This window comes from Diadema antillarum, unplaced genomic scaffold (genome assembly GCF_040938485.1).
Source record: "Diadema antillarum isolate AM-2024a unplaced genomic scaffold, OU_Dant_1.0 scf00000043, whole genome shotgun sequence".
Classification (NCBI taxonomy): domain Eukaryota; kingdom Metazoa; phylum Echinodermata; class Echinoidea; order Diadematoida; family Diadematidae; genus Diadema; species Diadema antillarum.
Window position 1 is genome coordinate 325,466 of NW_027270932.1, and position 6,446 is coordinate 331,911.

The following is a 6,446-nucleotide window of genomic DNA, read 5'->3' on the forward strand; positions in this document are numbered from 1 at the left end:
TACCACATTCCTTCCTGATGAAACGATTTCCCAATGTTGATAAATAAGACATAATGGACCGTATGTAGAAAAGCAGCATCCGCCCGCACGCAAGCTCCACTCCGAATTCATACAAATCTACCAAACAAACTCATCAAATTCAAAGCTGCTGATAATATCAATATCAACGTTTATGCCAGCAACAGCTTACTAGGTATCCCTCCCCACGCGCAGCTAAAAAACACATACGCAAAAAACTGACATAATAAACACATTCTTCCATCACACACACACACACACACACACACACACACACACACACACATACACACACACGCACAAACGGACACTAAATTATCATGTGCACACGCACATACACACTTCCTTGAAACCTCACCATGACTTTTTACATGGCATGTTTGCATGGATGTAGCCATGTAAGTTATGTGTTAGTATTTCAATGATTATGTCCAGAACGATATTACCCAGCAAAATGTGCTTCGAGGGCGGGCGACAATCCGTGCCGCCAGCCCTCGTCACGGATTGTCGCCAGGCGACAATCGGTGACGGGGGCGACAATCCGTGCCGCCAACGCCCGTCACGGATTGTCGCCCCGAGCAGGAGGCGACAATCCGTGTAGGGGCGACAATCCGTGTCGCAACAGGGTACATTCAATCAAGAGAATCTGCACCTAGATGGTGCGAGCCTTTTGTCAAGGCTCTCACGCTGTATGGTGAAGAGAGCCCAGACGTATGGGCCTCGCGCTGTCACGCTCGGGTGGGCTCGCTTTGCTCGCCCGTTATAGCCATAGCGAGAAGGCCTTGACAGAAGGCTAAGATGGCGCTTGCACCGCATAATCATCACGTTGAACGTGTAGCCTGTCTTTCTTAAGTGTTCTTTAAGTTCTGACTGGTGACTCATTCTAAAATGTTGTACCTTGGTAAGAAACATTTTCCCCCAAAACTCGTCTTAAATTTTGGTTAATAAAGATTATCATCTTCTTTTTGTCTTGTTCTATAACCATGTCGAATTATTGAACAATATTGTGGCAGGGCTATGAGGAAACTTGCCATTAATTAAATCATATGTTAAACTACAAATAGATAATTCATGTAGTTGATACACATCACGTATCTTGATATCCTAGAATGATGTTGATGACCTTTTCATGTACTCACTGAATGAATTATCGAACGTATTGCCATTTTTCATTTATGATAGTAAGAGAATTAAGATCAACTTTCTACGACACCCTAAACTTCAATACCATGAACAATGAAGCTACTATGTCTATGTATATGTTTCCAGTAGCAAAATCAAAAATCTTTTCTGGTAAAAAGTTAATAATGATAATAGTACATTGCATTTATAAGGCGCTTAATACAGATGTTTCTAAGCGCACAGTTTACCGGAAAATTGATATTTAGACCAAAATAATAGAAAACTACCAAAATACAAATACAAACATACAAGAAATAGATACAGTCTATAAATGCGATAAGTACTGAAAATCAAAATCAGTGTGCACCTCCATAGACCGACCCAAATCTGGACCATTGCAAAGGACTATCTATACTTTAAAAAAAAAAAAAAAAAGTTGTGCAGTCTATATAAGAGAAAAGCCTTTTTCGTAGGCACAATTTGATTTTGAAAATAATTATGATTTCAATGTCAAATATCAATATCTATCAATCACCAATGTCAATCATCAATATCTGCTTAAAAAATGGAACATCTACTTCATGGAGATCTGTACCAATAATTTGAATTTTTACTCGTGCATGGATTGTCTAATTAGCATATATCATAGTTTGTCCTGACAAATTTATAGTAAATTTTTGAGCATTACACAGTCAAATGGGTTCTTTAGTTCTAAGACTATTTCTCCCGAATCTGTCTCAGCATATGTCCTTGTGATTGGAAATGTATTCAATAGACTAAATCATCAGCAAACAATCTAAAGTGAAATAATCACTTCAAATTGGTAAATCATTAATATACAATAGAAAGAGAGTTGGTCCCAAAACGGACCCCTGAGGTACGCTGCAAGTTATATACTTGTATACTCAGAGTACCTCGTTACAACTAACGAAATGGAGTCTGTCAGCTAAATAATCTTTAAGCCATCGGAGGGGCACACAACAAAATGTGACTGTGCACCTCAAAACGAACATAAAGTCGCACACACTGGTTTTGCGTGAGGACTGAAAATAAGTGAAATGGGTCAACCTAGCCGAACTTGACTTTTTCAAATTTTCTGAAAGAGCGGGTCTTCTTTTACATTATGCTAAAATTTGGTATCATAAAACGGGCAGGAAAATGTGTTTTTTTTAGCAGTTTATCTCGGACATTTTTGGTAGAATAGTGTGATTAGGTGTGTCTTTAGAATCCCTGTTTCATTTCTGAAAAACCTTGTCCACACTCTTCACTTTCAACTCTAATATCTTTTGAAAGGATAGTGCTACTGCTTTGAAAGTTAGCATTAATTATGGACAGAATGTGAATAATAGAAAATGCTTAATTTCAGTTTAATCTGGTAATCCCTTCATCGTTGTTACTCTGGTGGTTTACTTCCTGTTTTTTGTCCCATTCATCGCACAGCCAGCACGTTTTGGTGAAGATTAAGCGCTTGAATAGACACTGTACTTCAGAGCCTCTTTTCTCAGTTCAAACTTTTCCTGAGTTTGCGCTTTTTTTTCCAATATTTAGAAGAGTCCATTTGATTTGAGTTATACATCATTTTAAAGCTTAAAGTCTGCTCTTTCAGAATATGGTTTTAACTAAAAATTCATGTCTGGCGACTTTTTGTTTGTTTTGAGGTGCAGGGTCACAAATGGTATCACTTATTATGTCAAATGTGTGTGTGTATGTCTATGCGTGCGCGTGCTTCCTCTTGTCAAGCATATCTACTGATATATTCAAGCACAGAAATTAAGCCTTCTAATGTCTCCGACAAACTCTTAGTTACATTATCAACTGGTGTAAATCTTGTCTTCAGAAAGACGAACTGCTAGTTCAAAGAACATCATCATTATCCCATGGTAAATAGGTAATCTCGAATTGAAGGCTCTCACAAGCTCCGACGGTAGTGTACACTGATGCGGTAAAGCAATTTGGCAAGATACTATTTCTTCTCATATATATTCAGCTCCTGCATATTTTCCGATGGCGCCATAAGGATCTGTGTGACAGTCAAATCCAAAGGCAAGAGCGAATATATTTGAAATATAAATTTTGCTCATCACATAGCGGCTATTAAACTGATAGTACCCAAATTATTTCCATGACACTTGGAATCCACGGGGATCAGTTATGTGTGCACTACCTTTAAGAATTTGAGAATATCGTTGCAAATGTGTGTAATTCCAATATCCTTTTATCATAGATGGAATAGATTCTTCGTAACTTTGCATGTATAAAAAAACCCAGCCATATACCATGCAGCTTCATGATATCGTTTAAAATCTTCATTATATACAATGGTTCGAAGGGGCTACAAGAACGGCTATGTTTTTAGTCGCTTATAGAACAATTCCGTTCCAGTACTTGGAAATCATAGTTGTATTAAAACGAATGCCTTGAACGTTGTAGTGTCTTTCAGCAGTCAGAAACGCCTTGCCCGTAGAGTGGGGGAGGTCATTTTTTTCTTTGCGAAGATCATCATATACGTACCGCATTCTGAGAGCCACAGCTTGCTTTTGGTATTATATCCATATCGTATGCAAAAGGCCTAATACCCGCACTGCTAAACAATGGTGTGATGAATGTCTTTTCACATTTTCCGAGCGACTGAACAGCGATCCCAATCACTTTTACTCGTATTTTAAAGTAAAACTGCATCACAGAGAGGAAAAGAAATGGAAAGATAATAAGCAACAAACAAACGAACAAACGAATAGACAAAATAATCACAAGAATCATGTATTCGGCGAATATGTCGCAGGAGGGTGCTCTTAATAGTCCATTGAACGCCAGCCCGCCCCCCCCCCATAATAATGTATTATTTATATGCACTAGGGAAGGGAAAAAAGAGACAGGGGAAAGGGAGAAATCGTGCGGCAGTGCTGATCAAGGGCATGGTGCTATAAATCAATGTAGTCTTACCTTCACATCTGTCGTTTCATTTGTGATATATCATGGTTATAGGCCTTAGTGGATCATAACACCAACCTCATAAAAGGTCAATTGTCAATTGTCAATAGACGTGCATCCTGTCCCATTGAAAGGAGACGACACGGGTGGGGGGGGGGAACAAAGGCTCAACTTCGAGTACGCCGATTCTGGACCAAGACCAACCAGTTTAGAGTTAGACACTTGCCTATAGAACGTGACAACTACTTTTTAGAACAAGTAACTTGAATTTTGAAATTCCTTCTACTGCAATTAATGTTCAATCAATCCGCTACTGGGAGGCGAATGATATGCCTTGTATATAAAAAATACAAAAACTTGATGCTCGGAGTCACTGTACTAGTGTAATATACTTTTTTTTTTTGCCCTGTAAGACGATATACTTATACGACAGTCAGCGCTGCGATGCTTGTCATCCTCAGATTGAAAGTTGCTCGTCCATGATATAGCCTGTTGGACCACCAAAATATGTGCTCGTAATACTTTGCGGCATGAAAGTATCTCATTATCCTCATATCGGTGCCGAGACCTGATATTCCCGAGTCTACTTTGAACCACTCACCATGTGTGTCTACGGCACCAGATTCGGGGGGAGGGGGCAGGGAGAAAAACACAACAACATGACTTCTATTAGCCCGTCAGGATGACTGCTGTGGTTAATGGTGATAAACATTTTAAATAAACATGCATAAAATCTTTACCTATACAGTGTAAATTGCCTTCAGAATATTTCCTTGTACAAATAAAATTTGTAAAATTGCAGCTGCTGATCTGTTATCTAACAATCATGTCGAAAAAAAAAAATGTTTTGCTTTCATTCATGCCATGTCCGCCTTATGGGTATATACCTTGCATAAAAATGGAGGAATTTCGGAGCTTCGGCATTTGTTCCAAGTTCATCGTATTGCTGCCCGCAACCAGGGATAGCCTGGTGGTAGACAGTGTTGCTCCTTGAAAAGAGGTAGATGACAGCTTCGAGTCCCGTGGGCTTTTTAATTTCGAAATGTTTAATGAATTACAGATCAGACAAATTTCATTTGCAGATGGAGATTGACGAAAATCCAACTCTCACTCCCTGATTAATATTCTTTTGCTTTCATCTTCACTGTATCCAGGTTGTACGGCGCTACTTCATACTTTTTTGCTTTATCACATACTCCATGACATGTAAACCACTCTAATCAAAGTCAACATGTAATAAAATAGATTTTCTAGTTAATGAATTACCGTTACAGCACACGAGACCCGCTGAATCAGACGGCGCACACGCAGATTTTTTCTTGCTGTCGCAGACAATGGTACCATCTGTCTGATTTCTGGAGCATCTGAATATCACGCCCTCTTCGGTGGTACTTCCCCGCGAAAATGGACTTGATGTGAAGGCCTCGGCCGCTTTTGCATATCACAGTTTCCCGCAGATCACTCTTCCAACACTTATATCCCAGTCACTATGACTGCACACACGATGCCATGTATCTTGGTCGTGATCTCTGACCTCCACGTTTCCCTCATGGGGACCATTTCCGCCGATCAAGCGAACATCGTCTTCGAGAAATGGCGGTTTTGTGGAGGCTGTAGACGTAACGATTTTACAGCTCTTAGTGTAATTGGCGTACTTTAAGTGAGTCGTATGCTCCCAAGCAACAACAACACAACAACTATAAGAATAATAATAACGATAATGATAATGAATAATTGAGTATATGAATACAAATAAGTTGATATTGGGGTATAAATAATCTATGGTAAAATCAGGAAACGACGAATTGAATGAATATATGCACGAAAATTAAAGGGAAAAACGATATCATTAAAATGCACTTCGCCAACATGGTGATCTCGCAGAGAAAGTGCAGGAATATTAATTTTACAGTTTTGTTGACTATTTCTGTAATTTTTGTACATGAAATTTCACCTAAAAAATGAAATTGAAGGTACATAATTTTACAGACTCCTCTAAGTCAATGAAAAATTATGCTTTCTCTTTGATAAATGCGTAGAATGACATGTTTGATTGAGTTGCAGGGTTAACAAAAAGAAAGGCAAGCGTGACAACGACTTCATACACGAGGTACGGGTGTTAGGCAAATTTTGGTAACTGCACATTTTGGTAAAAGAATTTTTTTACCAAAATGTGCCGATAGTGCACCTATGCCTGACGGGATCAACTGTTACCAATATGTGCAGTTAAAAGTGAATGTGCCAGCACATTTTGCACAATCTGCACATTTTGGTAAGGGTGTGATTTCACGGAGCACGCGAACGATTTGCGAAGGATGCGAATGACAAAATCCAACATTCGGAAAAGTTTTTCTCCGAATGTGTTCCGACAATGA